This window comes from Bufo bufo, chromosome 8 (assembly GCF_905171765.1).
Source record: "Bufo bufo chromosome 8, aBufBuf1.1, whole genome shotgun sequence".
Taxonomy (NCBI): domain Eukaryota; kingdom Metazoa; phylum Chordata; class Amphibia; order Anura; family Bufonidae; genus Bufo; species Bufo bufo.
The window spans coordinates 217,107,080-217,124,215 of record NC_053396.1 but is presented as its reverse complement, the minus strand read 5'-3'; positions in this window follow the sequence as shown (position 1 = coordinate 217,124,215).

Genomic DNA, 17,136 nt, shown 5'->3' with positions numbered 1-17,136 from the left:
TGCATTTCAGGTTCCTGAACTCAAACCTGGACTTTTTCACAAAAATCCGGGTTTCGGGTTCAGGCGATTTATGAATTATGTTATTATTTTCCTGCATAACAGAAGCCAGGACAAATCAGTTATACTGCCCCTAGACTTCTATTATGGCAGAATGCAAAATGGAATGCCTCTAAAGGTGTCAATTTTGCATTCTGTCTTAAGTGTTATTTTCTGATATAACCATGTCATAATTGAAAATAATAAAGTTAAGTTCGGGTCCCCATTGACTTCAATAGGGTTCGAGTTCGGGTCAAGTTCAGGTCCCGAACCCGAACTTTGACATGAAGTTCGTCCGAACCTGGTGAACCAGAACTTCCACAGGTTTGCTTATCACTACCCGCCACCGCCATCTTGATTGAAGATCCAGCTCAAAATTTTGCACGCCACGTGATGACATCATCATGTCAGCCGGCGTGGTGATGTCATATGTCACTGCGCATGAGATTTCACGAAGGATCTTCAATCAAGATGGGAGTGGAGGCCTTTTCCCGCTCAAATGGATGGGGTGAGTATGTTTTTTGTTTGTTTTTTATACCATTTCATGGAAAATCTACTTTCTACTGTAGGTCTACTTGGACACTTTGATTCGCTCAACACAAGTAATCACACATGAAGTTTACGGTGCTTTTTTTTTAGCCAAAGCCAAGAGTAAATTCAAAAAGAATTCTAAATTTAAGGGAAAAATAAATGTATGCTTCTCATTCTATCTATCTATCTATCTATCTATCTATCTATCTATCTATCTATCTATCTGTCTATCTTTCTATCTATCTTTCTATCCACCTATGTATCTAGTTATTCCTTGTGTATATACTCATAGAAGTATCTTGCCTTTGATTTTCAGAGGTGACTTGCTTTTCATATTCTAACACGTGCAACTACTTATTAGCTTGTCTAATCACACCTCCCCAGACTCCTTTACCTTTGCCCCGTAAGAAACTTCTCCCTTACTAGAATGATGAAGTTGTGAATGCTGAGAGACATTTAATAAAATGGTACTTTATATTGCATTTGCTTGTTATTTGTGATTTATGACAAGGGACCGGCAATGTAGGAAATCATTTCAATTCGTGTTTCTCCTCTTTGTTGTTCAAAATGTTTTATTGAAAATACCTTGGCATAGCTGGCCTACCACGCTCCCCATAGGGAAGTCTTGTGAACCTGGAAATAAATCTTAAACCGAATGAGGGGGTAGGGGAGGTGTTTTTTTGTCACACGGGCACAGATACTAACCTTTATGTAAATGTGCGCAGCCTTGTATTCTGAGAGGGTCTCTGGAGTGTGGCTTGTAAATGACATTTTACAAAGTCAAACAGCATATCCATGCCTAAGAACAGAATGACTGGATGCTCCTATGCAGTGGGGGCTATGGTAAGTCTTTTTATGCTGTGTAGGTGTCAGCAGTTTATATTATAATGTTAGCAATGTTTTTATTACATGCTATTATTATTCAGCATACTGGAACAGGTCATCAAGCTTATATCAACCCATGTACAAGTTTTAATGGTATTCTCTAATCTATCTATCTATCTATCTATCTATCTATATATCTATATATCCTACAATCAGAAAAAAGTACACACTCTTTGAATTTTATGGCTTTATGTATTAGGGCATAATAAATTAAATGTATTTCGGTCCCATTCATCCGAATCTGTAAGGAAATTTGATTCAGGAACAAAATTCTCTCTCTCTCTTTTTTTCTCTTGAAAAATTCCATGTATATTAATCTGAAGAAATTCAGATTCTACCCAATCAGAAATTTTTTAAAAATTCAGCCCAAATTTTATTTCTAATGAAACCATTTGCTCATCTCTAATCTAGTTCATAGAGATACTAGAAGGAAAGACAACAGAAATGACCTTAAAGAAGCAATTTCTGTGAAGGGTTATCATTGAAATTCAAAACAATTTGAAATGAATCAAAAATTATTCACAAGTTGAAAACACTGAAGACAGTTAACAATCTTCCCAGGAATCTACATAGCAGCAGATTCACCCCTAGCTTAGATCGTGCAAAGCTCAGATAAATTGCAAAAAATGCAAGCGCTACCTCTAAGGCCCCATTCATACGAGCGAGTTATCCGTGTGGGTGCAATGCGTGACGTGAGCACATTGCATCCGCACTGAATCCTGATCCATTTATTTCAATGGGTCTGTGTACATGAGCGTTGTTCTTCACGCATCACTTGTACGTTGCGTGAAAATAGCAGCATGTTCTATATTTTGTGTTTTTTGCGCAGCCCTGGGCCCATAGAAGTGAATGGGGCAGCGTGAAAATCGCATTGCATCCGCAAGCAAGTGCGGATACAATGCGTTTTTCACTGATGGTTGCTAAGAGATGTTGTTTGTAAACCTTCAGTTTTTTTATCACACGCGTGAAAAACGCATCAAAACACATTGGACCCGTGCGGAAAAAACGAAACAACTGAACGCAATGGCAGACAAAACTGACTGAACTTGCTTGCAAAATGGTGCGAGTTTCATTGAACGCACCCTAAACGCATCCGTACTTAATCCGTCATGCTTGTGTGAAAGGGGTCTAAGAGTTTGCAGGCCTCAATTAACATGTTAAATATTAAAGTTTGTGACAGTACAATTAGGAAAACACTAAACCAATATGGCTTGTTTGAAAGGGTTGCCAGGAAAAAGCCTCTACTTTCTAAAAAGAACATGGCACCACGGCTTATGTTTGCAAAGTTGCATCTGAACAAACCACAAAACTTTTGGAACAATTTTCTTTGGGCAGATGAGACCAAAGTGGAGATGTTTGGCCATAATGCACAGCATCACGTTTGATAAAAACTATGCACAGTCCAAACACCTCATACCAACTGTCAAGCACGGTGACGGGCTTGTTTTACAGCCACAGGATCTGGGCCTTGCAGTCATTGATTTAACCTTGCGCTCCTATGTATACCAACATATTCTATAGTCAAATGCAAGGCCATGTATCCAACAGCTAAAGCTTGGGGGCCTACCTATATTCAGTGGGTTAGACATGCTTTGGAAAGTCTTTATAAGGTCTCACAGCTGACAATGCATATCAGAGCAAAAACCAAGCCATGAAGAGGAAAGAACTTCCCAAAAGCACAGTGGCCTCCATAATTCTTAAATTAAAATAGTTTATTTTATTTATTTTACACACTTATATATAGCACTGGCATATTCCACAGTGCTTAACAGAGATTAGTATCAAGCTGTCCCCAATGGGGCTCACAATGTAAGTTTCCTATCAGTATGTCTTTGGAGTGTGGGGTGAAATCCACACAAATATGAGGAGAATATACAAACTCCATGCAAATTTTGTCCATGGTCGGATTGTAACCTAGCACCCCAGTGCTGAAAGGCACCAGTGCTAACCAGCATCCAGGACTCTTCCTAGAGCTGGTCGCCCAACCTAACTAAATAATTGGGGGGAGGGGTCTGGTAAGAGAGGTGACCAAGAACCAAATGGTCATTCTGGTTGAGTTCTGTGTACAGATGGGAAAAACTTACTTGTAGTTTGCAAAAAGTACTTAAAGGACTCTCAGAATGTGTGAAATTGAATTTTGTTTCATGTCCGATTTAGCGAACTTTAAAAAATATATATACAGGTTCTTCTCAGAAAATTAGCATATTGTGATAAAGTTCATTATTTTCTGTAATGTACTAATAAACTTTAGACTTTCATATATTTTAGATTCATTACACACAACTGAAGTAGTTCAAGACTTTTCTTGTTTTAATATTGATGATTTTGGCATACAGCTCATGAAAACCCAAAATTCCTATCTCAAAAAATTTGCATACTTCATCTGACCAATAAAAGAAAAGTGTTTTTAATACAAAAAAAGTCAACCTTCAAATAATTAAGTTCAGTTATGCACTCAATACTTGGTCGGGAATCCTTTTGCAGAAATGACTGCTTCAATGCGGCGTGGCATGGAGGCAATCAGCCTGTGGCACTGCTGAGGTGTTATGGAGGCCCAGGATGCTTCGATAGCGGCCTTAAGCTCATCCAGAGTGTTGGGTCTTGCGTCTCTCAACTTTCTCTTCCCAATATCCCACAGATTCTCTATGGGGTTCAGGTCAGGAGGGTTGGCAGGCCAATTGAGCACAGTAACATCATGGTCAGTAAACCATTTACCAGTGGTTTTGGCACTGTGAGCAGGTGCCAGGTCGTGCTGAAAAATGAAATCTTCATCTCCATAAAGCTTTTTAGCAGATGGAAGCATGAAGTGCTCCAAAATCTCCTGATAGCTAGCTGCATTGACCCTGCCCTTGATAAAACACAGTGGACCAACACCAGCAGCTGACATGGCACCCCAGACCATCACTGACTGTGGGTACTTGACACTGGACTTCAGGCATTTTGGCATTTCCCTCTCCCCAGTCTTCCTCCAGACTCTGGCACCTTGATTTCCGAATGACATGCAAAATTTGCTTTCATCCGAAAAAAGTACTTTGGACCACTGAGCAACAGTCCAGTGCTGCTTCTCTGTAGCCCAGGTCAGGCGCTTCTGCCGCTGTTTCTGGTTCAAAAGTGGCTTAACCTGGGGAATGCGGCACCTGTAGCCCATTTCCTGCACACGCCTGTACACGGTGGCTCTGGATGTTTCTACTCCAGACTCAGTCCACTGCTTCCGCAGGTCCCCCAAGGTCTGGAATCGGTCCTTCTCCACAATCTTCCTCAGGGTCCGGTCACCTCTTCTCGTTGTGCAGCGTTTTCTGCCACACTTTTTCCTTCCCACAGACTTCCCACTGAGGTACCTTGATACAGCACTCTGGGAACAGCCTATTTGTTCAGAAATTTCTTTCTGTGTCTTACCCTCTTGCTTGAGGGTGTCAATGATGGCCTTCTGGACAGCAGTCAGGTCGGCAGTCTTACCCATGATTGCGGTTTGAATGAACCAGGCTAGGAGTTTTTAAAAGCCTCAGGAATCTTTTGCAGGTGTTTAGAGTTAATTAGTTGATTCAGATGATTAGGTTAATAGCTCGTTTAGAGAACCCTTTCATGATATGCTAATTTTTTGAGATAGGAATTTTGGGTTTTCATGAGCTGTATGCCAAAATCATCAATATTAAAACAAGAAAAGGCTTGAACTACTTCAGTTGTGTGTAATGAATCTAAAATATATGAAAGTCTAATGTTTATCAGTACATTACAGAAAATAATGAACTTTATCACAATATGCTAATTTTCTGAGAAGAACCTGTATATTCTGGTCAGAATCAAATATTCTGCAACTGCCCTGAAAATCAGTACATAACATTCTCTGGTCTTCCAGGAGTCTGATTTTTTAAGAGAGACACTCATAGTAAATTTGTGACAAATTCCGAATTGTTAGAATCAATTCACTCTTCTCGAGTATGTACCAGCTTTCCTTCCAAAAGGAAAACAAAACTAACCATATCACACCACCAACTATAATGTTACTATCCAAAGTCAAAGTTTAGCCTTTTTAAACAGGCTGTAAAGCACAATAGCTGGTTTTCAGTGAGTTTTTGTCACAATAGCTAGTTAATAGCTTAGTCAGCATATCATGTGTAAATAGCTCTTTGATTACCCTTTATAAGAATAGATCGAAGAAATTTGGCTTAACTAGCTGGGAAGCCTTTAACACCTAGTTTTCTTGAGGAGTACTGTAATCCAGGCAACGTGGCTCTGAGTTTCTGGGAAAAATGTATGCTAATTAGCATTTCTTACTTCTGGTGACATCAGAGTGGCTTAGTGTTATTTCCTTTTTGGATGGGAAGATAAATTGCATATCTTTGGATTTCTAGCAAATATATTAAAAATAGCTTAACTTCTCCCCCCCCCCCCAAAAAAAAAAAAAGCTAAGCCTGTCTAATGTCAGAAGTATGAAATTCAATATATTTCTCCAGAGAAGTGTTGCCTGACTTACAATACTCCCAATGCATAATAGGTGCTCTCTATAATGAAAAGAGTACCTTCCAGACAGCACATATTTTTCCCAGAAACCCACAGTAGTATGTTAGTCTCTCTCCCTCTCCCCTGAAACAAATAATCAGTAATGAAACTTTCTGGGGAAATATATAGTATTAATTAATATTACATGTTATGTGCACCCTACTACTACCATATATACTCGAGTATAAGACGAGTTTTTTGGCACATATTTTTGTGCTCAAAAAGCCTCCTCGTCTTATACTCGAGTCTAGGTCTTAGCTCCGGTAATACAGGCAGTGCGGGGGGCGGCGCTCACTCACTGACGTCACGCGCCTGCGCTGCCTAGTGGGAGAAGGCGCGTGACGTCAGTGAGTGAGCGCCGCTCCCCGCACTGCCTGTATTACCGGAGCAAAGACAAAGTAAGATAACCACAGTTAAAGGTTATTAATTAGTTTAAATATACTGCTGTGAGCGCCGGGGAGGGGGATCTGTGGATGGCACTGTAGGGGGATCTGTGGATGGCACTGTAGGGGGATCTGTGGATGGGACTGTAGGGGGATCTGTGGATGGCACTGTAGGGGGATCTGTGGATGGCACTGTAGGGGGATCTGTGGATGGCACTGTAGGGGGATCTGTGGATGGCACTGTAGGGGGATCTGTGGATGGCAGTGCCATCCACAGATCCCCCCTCCCCTAAACAGTGCCATCATTGCACTGTTTAGGGGAGGGGGGATCTGTGGATGGCACTGTTTAGGGGGGAGATCTGTGGATGGCTCCCTGTATTTAATGCAGAGTGTGTGTGTATATAATGCACACTCTCTGCATAAAATACAGGGAGTCACCCTCTTGCAGATATGTGTATATAATGTAGAGTGTGTGCATTATATACACATACACTCTGCATTATAGCTGCATTTCCCACCCTAGTCTTATACTCGAGTCAATAATTTTTCCCTTTTTTTTGGGGTAAAATTAGGGGCTCGGCTTATACTCGGGTCGGCTTATACTCGAGTATATACGGTACTTTAACCTTTTCATCCTTCCTGCTAATTTGTTTTTAGAAAAAAAAGTCTTACCTCAGGTGTTAATTAGTAGTGACAATTTTAACTACTAAATTGTAACCCGAGTGATTGACCCAGTATTTAGATGATTGCTGTGGATGCAGCTTCACAAACTCCTGCTTACCAGTTGTTATCCTTTTGGGAAACTGAGGCTGGCCATACGTTTCTGGCCATTTGTTCCCAATGCAAATGAGTTAACAGGGTCATTTATGGCACCGATCCCCTCATGTGGTTCAATGAAATCCATTGGAACTGCTCAAACTTTATGGAAACACTTGCCGACCATGGATTACATGAACGTGCTGGGTATTTGTTAACTCTCCTTTTTTTTGAAGCTCCCAAGTAGAAACCCCTACTCAATAATGAGAAAATACTGTATAGACACCCTATAAATACCCTGGCAAATATAGTGCTTTACGAGTTTCTACAGTATGTTGTATTGCAAAATGTCTATCTTTATTATTATAGTAAAATCGAGTATTGAAACATTTTAGATTTTCTTGTATAAGCTTATGTTTTGAATATTCAAAACGCAAGATAAATTTTATATTCTCCTTTTTTTTTGTGAACTTCAATGCCTATATGTAAAATTGCCGGATGATTGATAGACATCTTAGCAATGTACTGCACTAAACAACTGTTATTGCCACTGTATTAAAATTCCTAGATTAATTCAAGCAACTTCAACTTTCAAAAAGGCAATGTTGTGTGCACAATGTAAAAACATTACAGAAGGTGTCTATTTTTTCCCCTGAGCCCTGCTGTCATCTTCCTCATGCTTACCATATCTGCATGAGGCTCATGTTTATCACGTGCTAATAATATGCGCTTCTACTCGGGCTGTGGACATGCTAACAGCATGATATTAAAAAAATTGACCATTCCCGTCAAATTAAACATAATAGGAATTGTTTCAATAGGCCCATCCGACTTTATCTGACACTTACCATTTTCACTGTGTTGACAGGTAATTCATGAATATTGAAATACAGTAGAATCTGTCCTGTAAATGTTGAAATTTAGAAAATATACAGTTTTTTTTGTTGACAGCTTGTATATAAGTCGCTAATAGCATGAAAAAAAGTTTCATTTCCACTGTATAATAGGGCAGGTCATCTTGGAAGAATAGCTCCAGACTATGCTTTACCATAAGGATCCAGGGGAGTCAGCACCAGATATAAAAGCTTTATTAAATTCTGTGGTCAGTAACACATTTTGGGGGATTCATCAGATGGTAAGCAGGGCAGGGAATATTAAAGTAACATTTTTATTAGTCTTTTCTTTTTATTTCAAACATACAGTATTTTTTTAAAGGGGTTGTCATGGGGGGGGATTTTTGAGGGCTCACAGTGATATTAAAATTTAAAAGAAGGAATGCTTACCCTCACCAATTCCTCTCTAATTCCATCCTGATGTTTACAGAGTCCCTACTGATCTCCACTTCTTAGTCCTTGATTTGCACACAGGAAATGCCTGGAGATGCCTGCTCAGCCAGTCACTGGCTGAAACTGGTCACCACTGCAGTCTGTGATTGGCTGAGAAGACATCTATATTCAAATTTGCGAAATGTCGCAAATTTTTGGCCGAGTATTCGCCATAAATGATCAAATTCGAGTCATTGTTTACTTGATTGCGAAAATCGGCAATGTAATATTTTCGAAATAAATTTGTGATAAATTTGCGATTAGAATATTCAACACTATTCGCGAATACGAATATATTGCACTATATTCTAAAAATTTATAAGTGGCGATATTCGCGATTAAATTTTGCGATTCTAATATTCACGCTCAACACTAATCTATAGGTGTTTCCTATGTGTCAAATTGGATCCAGGATCAATGAGGAACAGGAAGGCGTCAGTGGGGCAGTGGCAGGGGATTGGTATGGGACAGTATACCTTCTTCTATTTTTGGTTACTAGTTTGCTACCACTCTGAGCCACTAGAAATTACCTCTTGGACAACCTCTTTAAAAAGGTTTTGTCATTTAGACAGTTCCAGTCCATATACTATGGCCTGTTAGGATATATGAATATCATTATATCATAATGGAATTTCTCTGATAGGTAAGAGGAGCTCCAACTGTGGTAGACCTGTCCCTTCCATATGTTAAATAATTGGCCTTTCATTTGAAAATTCAGCATGTAATATTACATTCCTTCAGCCACTACAAGTGTAAAAGTGTAAAGAAAATGAGTATTGTCCCCTGCAATAGTAGCTAACCTATAGGATTCCATGAGCTGGACCCATAGTGATCAGCTAATCATCAAGGCTTCTGTCTTTAGATGAGGGGTGGTCTTCATAAGACAACTACTTTTAATTTTAAAAAAGTACATACATTGGGGTAGTACTGGTCCACCTGAGTACTAGAAGATGCCTGTGGGGACCCATATGCCAACACAAAACTGGCTCAAAGCTTTCAGCAGCAGCCAATCTCATTTGTTACTAAAGAAGATCGCATGCCATGAATTAATTTTTTTTATGGGATAATTCACAAATAAACAACTAGATCTTTTGGACGATCTGACCACATTGCAAATTTATGAAAAATGTGTGGTGATTCTGCTTCAAAATCTGCATGTGCTATATACAGATATTTTGGTGCAGATTTGCAATAGATTTGGCATTGTGTAATCTTCCGTGAAAACCTGCACCAATTTCATAACAGAATGGGCATCGTACAGAATTTATTACCTGCAGCATGCACTGATTTCTGAACTGATTTTTGAAAATCCTCAATGACTTGGCCAAATCTGATGAAAATATTTTTTGCTTTTTGACCTTGTTGCTGAGACATTCAAAAACAGAAGCGCCTTAAGAGGAGTTTCCCCTGAAAAAAAATATTCATACGTTTTCAAACTAGCACCTGGATCTGAATACTGATCCTAGATCCAAAGTCATTTTGCATAAAACTTCAGGTTAATCCTGTACGGAGATCCATCTCCAGACAGCATTAAAATATACGGCCTCCGATGATGTAAAGTGAGTATTTGTGAAGTCTCGCGAGACTTTGTTGAATAATTTCAGTATTTGATTTTGAAGTGGAAAACCATTTTAAAACTTGGATCCAAACTCGGCTTTGGTTCCGAGGTACCAGTCGGAACCGTAGCCGAGTTTGGTGCCATCTAGCTTATCACCAATTGAAATCTCTCTGTTTGAAAGAGATTGCCATGTACTATATGATAATTTCTGATTCCTATTTTCCACATTAATCATGGAATAATATCATTCATTTTCAGTGATTTCATATTAGACAAACATTTAAAATGAAATGAAATGAAGATGAGTTTTATCCTAAAAATATCTAAAACACAGAAAGGTCAAGGTGATATTTTAAACTTTTTAATGTAGTTTTTACTTTGTCTTGTTCTTCTTTTCAATATTCAGCGAAAAACAAACTATTTTCCTCTGTAACCCTTGAGTTCTACATAAACTTAATGTCTTTATCAAAAACAATTGTGACATCGAATTTACATTTGTTGGAATCTTATAAATTCTGCTCGAAAGCAACATTTTTTTTGTTATTTTTTTTCTCTATTGTCTGACACGTCCCAGAAAGATCAAAAGTGTATATGTCTTTGATGTTTGTATAAGTTACCGTATCTCATGGTATGCTGGGTTACCTGTGGCACATGTTGACAGGGGCTCAACACGGCGCTTTTTGACTGATGCCTTGCCAAGTGTTAAATGTAAGAAGATCACAACAGCCTGTAGGTCTCAAGTTTACATTTTGCATAAAACATTTTCATTTGGAACACATTTGACATAAATAATTTTTAAGTTTTTCTGTGTTTTCCACCCACCTGTTGTGCTCTCCGTAGGATGCATTTCTAAGAGAACAAGAGAGGTTGTTATAAAGTTTATGTCCTATGTCTATCACCCTCGGTGGTAGCAATATACTGAATGAAGACAAGTGTGCTATTTTATGAAACTAAATCATGTGACAATAAAATGCTATGGTAAAACAGAGGTCTGATTGATTTTCTTGTCTCTGAACATTGAAGGAAAATAAAACCTTCTGTAGTGAAAGAGGATGAGCAACAGATTCACTTGACTGCGTATCTACAGTGGACGCATGGGAAACCTTCCATTGCAATTCCCAGACAGCTGCCTAAGGGAGTTCAGATCTTATTTTCATTGTTTTATTTTCCTTACTTCTCTTCAAAAAGAAATCAACTTATATAATTTTTTTAGTTACTGTGTCCTCTGTGCCCTGAAGTTTATCCGTTTCATCTGCTGGTGATATGGTGTGTTACTAAGGCAGGTAAAAATTTTTATGAAAAAGCAGTTCTTATGGAAGGTTAAAGTGCACCGATCAGCAGGATCAATGCCATTTAACTAGGCAAACTAACTTGTAGGGTTGACCCTGCTGTTTTAAATACTTATCTTGGGAAAATCAGTTGCAACATTCCAGAGAAAAATAAAAGATTTTTACTCTTTTTGAAAATGAGGGCTTCAGGTGCCAGGGCCTAGTCCTTTTGTCCTCAACTCCTTAGCTTTCCAGTGCTGGTCATACCCTTCTGTGCACTAAAGCCCTCATTTGCATAAATAATAAAAGTCTTTTTTTTCAGGAACATTGCAATTAGAGATGAGCGGATAAATTCTTCAGAATTAAAATTCAACGCAACTTAATGAAAAAGAATCAGATTCATTAGAATAGAATAAAGAGAAGACTTTTCTAGGCATTTAAAGTAATTTGTATTTGGGTAGAACTGATTCATACCCAAATTAAAGGTTTATTAGTACAAATCGCACTCAAAAGTAATTTTAAGAAATTAGCTCATCTCTAGTCACAACTTAATGTCACAAGACAGATATAATTTTAAGCATCAGGCCAACTCTAGCAGGTAGTATTCCTGGGCTAGTAGGGCTGATCCTGATGGCAAGTGCTCTTTAATTAGTTGGTTATTATGAATGACCATTTGTTTATGTACATGTCATACATTATTCAAGATCAAGACATTTTAGAAGTTAATTTCGTACTATTAAAACAAAAACAAAAAAAAAATCTGTGATGTTCTTGTGTCTTTGCCTTCAAAAGGTTGGATGTTCCAAGCATCTTAGATCAATTTTCCAATATGTCTGCAGACAATCTTGAAGATCTGTATGGGATTTAAAGAGCTTTAGCTGGAGGTTTTGACTATTATTTTATTGAAAAATAGAGCCAGACACCTAACAGATGGCAATTTCTGATCTATAAGAACTAGAGATGAGCGAATAGAAGCCAAATTTCCTCACGCTTTGTGGTAATGAATGGCATTTTTACCTGAAATGGCTGCTACACGTGTGAGGACATGGAGCAAGGAACTCTGGGAAGGCAGAATCACCCATAATACCATGCATGCAGCCAATCAGCAGCCAGTCAGCCCTATGATGTCACAGCTCTATAAATAGCCTCTGTTATCTTGGATTCTGCCATTTTCCAGCGTATTTAGTGCAGGGAGAGAGGTCAGCAGGCGCTAGGGACAGTGGTAGGAAAGACTTGATTGTGGTGAAAAAACAATTTATAAGTGCAGGGAAAGGATAGGGAGAAATCATTCCACAGCATTTATGTAGAACAGGGATCAGTAGGGGAGGTTAAAGACTGGGTAATAGGAACAATCCTATTACACCTTGCTGCACTGACTGGGGATCCAAATTGCTATTATATAGTTCTGTAATTCCAGCAAACTGTTCTTGTTATTGGGGTGCAAGTGCTGTGTGATACCTCCATTAACAGGGTTTATTACAAGGAAATATTTCTACAATACGTCTTGCCCTTGTGCGGTGCAGTTATATGTTCTAAATCTCTTTTTGCCGTGTATTAGTGGCAAAAGAAAAATATATTCGCAGTTCAGCGTTGCGCTTATATGTTGTAAAGCCATTTGTGTACTGGAAAAAAAATAGGGCCTAATTGCCGTTCAGCGGTGCAGTTATATTTTCTAAAGCCCTTTTTGGCCCTGTATTAGTGGCAAAAGAAAAATATATTCGCCGTTCAGCGGTGCAGTTATATGCTGAAAAGCCTTGTGTAGTATAAAAGTAGAAAAAAATAAGGGGCCTATTTGCCGATCAGGGGTACAGTTATATGTTGTAAAGCCCTTTTTGCTGAATAGACCGAATTACGTAGTGGTGATTTTTTTATGTGAAACAGGCTTTTTTGGGGGAAAATTGATGGGTGATTGTAGACTTTGTTCGGTATGAACCGAATTCCATTATCCTTTCATTGGTGAAATTTTTTATTTCAAACATGTTTTTTGGGGGAAAATTGATGGGTGATTGTAGACCTCCTTTTGCTGTATGGACCAAATGATGTCGTCGTGGATCCTGCAGTAAACATAATGCTCCCTGTGCAAAACCATAACAAAAGGACTCCGTAGGCATACACATCAGAGGAAGCTGAAGCTGGTTGCCCCAATTTTAATTCAGGAGCATTAAACAGCGAGAAGCAAATAGAGGTGGCTGAACTCTGCTGCTCTGTATCTCTTGTAAAGTCAATGTCCCCAACTATGACCCTTTCGAGATGTACAGCAAATACATTATTTTCATGTAGAGATCCAAGAATTATATTGGAGGCATGTAGTGTATGCAAGTCATGTGTGAACCTTTTCATCACTCTCACGCTGTTCTGCATCTGGTTTGTCTAGGCGAAAGGAGTCACACAGGGGCAGAACTGCTCCGTGTCCTTCAGCAAGAAATCAAATCCTGGCTTTCTCCGCGACAACTCAAAATCGGAACCATGGTGTTGGCTCTGAGACTACTGGACAGCCAAACTGGATTTGTAGCCGCAACTGGCCGAGTTTGCCCTGGAAAAGCTGTCTTACCCAACCAGTAGTGTGGCATCAGAGCGGGTGTTTAGTGTGGCGGGGGCCATAGTCACTCCAAGAAAAACTCGCCTGTCCACATAAAATGTAGAGAGACTGACCTTTGTCAAGATGAATCAGGTGTGGATCAGCCAGGATTTCCACCCACCAATGCCTGATGCATCAGACTATATCATCCATGGTGCCAAACCAATGCTGGTTTCTTCTGGCTACCTGCCTCAGCTACTATTCTGATGCTGCCACCTACCTGATGCCACACATCTGATGACAAGTGCTCCTTCTTACATCCACCATCGTCAGCGGGTACTGTTATTGCCACCCACCTCCACACTCTATCACTGGGTCACTCTGTGGTCTCCTAATGATGCTGCTACCTCAACACTATGTCACCTTGCCACTCTGTGTCCTCCTTGTGCTACTGCTGCCACCTCCTCACTGTCACCTTGCCACTCTGTGGCCTCCTGATGCAGCTGCTACCTCCACATTATGTCACTTTGCCACTCTGTGGTCTCCTGATGCTGCTGCTACCTCCACAATATGCCACCTTGCCACTCTGTGGTGTCCTCCTGCTGCTGCTGCCATATCCACACTTTGTCACCTTGCCACTCTGTGTTGTCCTGATGTTGCTGCTACCTTAACACTATGTCACCTTGCCACTCCGTGGCCTCCTCTTGCTGCTGCTGCCACCTCCACATTGTCAGAAGGAAAGAAAAATGAGATGCACAACGGATCCTCTCTGTGTAGCAGCTGTAAGGCCTTTATGGTCCAATCAGAATTGGCTTATGATTTGGTAGCCAAAAGCAGGAGTGGGTACAAAACACAGAAGACATGTAAATATTTCATTCACGTGTCATCTCTGTTTTGGATCCACTTCAGTTTTTTTGGCATAAGCAATACTGATAGATTACTGACCAAATGCTGACCGAGTGAAGGCGGATGCTCCACAGACAGGATCCGTTTTTTTGTGGGTTATTGTTCTGATGGATCAACACAAACTTATAGAAATATAGCTATACAGCAGCATATACTTTCACTGAACCTCACAATAGCTATTCATCCATCTAGTGCTCTAAATCTGTCCAATGGATTGTACACAAGTTGTATTGGATTCCAGATTACAGTGTATCCAATTTAAGGGGAAGGTTAGTCTGATAGAATTTTGTCTACTGAACTCACCCGCTTTGACCTACCACAAAAACTTTTTTTGGAAGAACATGTACAGTATATCCAAAAAGCCCCCCCACCCCACCCCCACACCCACACTCTGCTGCCAGCCAATTATTCTCTTTCTATATCTACTGTAAGGACATATGGACCTCATAGAAGATATCCTCTGTTTGTGACTCTCTATATTAGGCCTATCTGCAAAACATGGATCGTGGCTTTCAGTATGCAGCCTATTCAACCCCCCTTCCTGTTTGGAGATGCAGAAAGGACAAGAATAGGACATGTTCTAATTTTTAGGTGGCCACAGAAAGGACTTATGGATGCAGACAGCTCATAGGTGTGCTGTCAGTATGTTTTGCGGCCCCATTGTGATGAAATCGTCTGCTTTTGATCCGCAAAAAAACTTGGATCGGATGCAGACTGAAACTATGGCTGTGTGTACAAGGCCGTAACCCAAGCAGAGAACAACTACAAGGAACACAGCTCAACCCAAACATATAATCCATTGCCCATCCATCTGATTTGGTCAAATTTAATGATTCAGACATCACTTCCCCCCGTTTTTTTTTTTTTTTTTGTTTTCTTGTCTGGTATTTTGGTTCAGGGGCAGATTGGCAATGTACCTAACTGGGAATTTTCCTGGCAGGCCGATGTTCCCCCATTATAGACACATTGCATCTCCTCTTTAACACAGCAGACAGGCAGACAGCCATTGGGACTCCCTGCCCTGGAGTCCCCTGCCTGTCTCCATGTATCGCTATTGCATTCGGAAAATGTATGGGGATACCCCTGTATACTTAAGATGTATTTAGTTTCTACTTCTAAATTGGTACTGCTAGGTTTTAAACTCACAACCTTCTGTATAGGAGACTGAAAGGAATCCATGTTCTTTATTATGTCAAAACCAATTCTGCTTTTTGCTGAAGTTTTGTTTCTCTGTTAAGAAGTAACTCTGATTGCTGTAAAACTAATAACTGTAAGGTTTCTATTCTCTGTAACCCTGAATCTTATCTCTTTGGCACTACTCCCGGACAATATTCCTAATATGGAAGTTCCGTTTTTGTTTCTATTTCTCTGACTGTAGAATGAAACGTGTTAATATGATAGGTTAAATACATAACATACGATGATATGCTAATAAAGAGGGTAAAGCCCCCTCTATATAACCTGTGTGCATTAAAAATAAACCTCAGAGTGTTCATTCAGTACATCACTGTTGTGTCTTTCATTACCTACTGAGTGAAGCGCTCTCCTGACGTCAGAAAGGGACTCAAACCAAGCCGATACTAGAAGTTTGGTGCCAGGGGTACCAAGTGGGACGTTGAGATTCCTATCAGATCTCATTCCAATCTCTACACCAGTGCCACTGATTCTTGCAAACATACAGAACCACCCAGAACTTAACAACATTAACCCTGCATTATGGTCTTCAAATGAATATGACACAGGATTCATAGATTGCACACCTTACAAAGCTACTGTAAAACCAGGTGTCATTTCAGTGTTCCAGAAACAATACCTACTGCCAAAAGAGAAACTCTATGGACTTAGGCCAATGATAAAAGAATTCCTACAAAAGGGAATCCTGGAAGAGGTGATTTCACCCTACAGAGACTGACACCTTACCAGTGTTCTACAGGGTACACTGTTACCAATGGAAGGAATTTATTTAAGTTAAAGCCTTCACTACTATTCATGTACAATGTACCAGTATCTACAGATATATCTCTATATACCAGGACATTGGGATAAGAGCAAAAGTCAAATGTGCTTATTAATCACAAAAAATGGAAGTGAACAAAATAAATTAAAATAAAGATATTTTAACCTGTGTGAGAAAAGCGTCAGAACACAAGTGAGTATCAAAATAAAAATTAAATAACCCAGCTTGGCATCACTTACACTATGCTCAGATTATTCTAGTTTGGGGGCTGTTTTGGAGATGAAATATTCCCTTTATAAATAATTGAACATATTTTTGCATTTTTGCATCTCTCTCTCTCTCTCTCTCTCTATATATATATATATATATAAATATATATATATATATATATATATATATATATAGTAAAAAAATAGTAGGCAGCACTTCATTATGATGGTATTCTCAATCAATCCCAGACTAGGATCCACAAGTAATAAAGTAAAAAATAGTAGGCAGCACTCCAGTATGAAA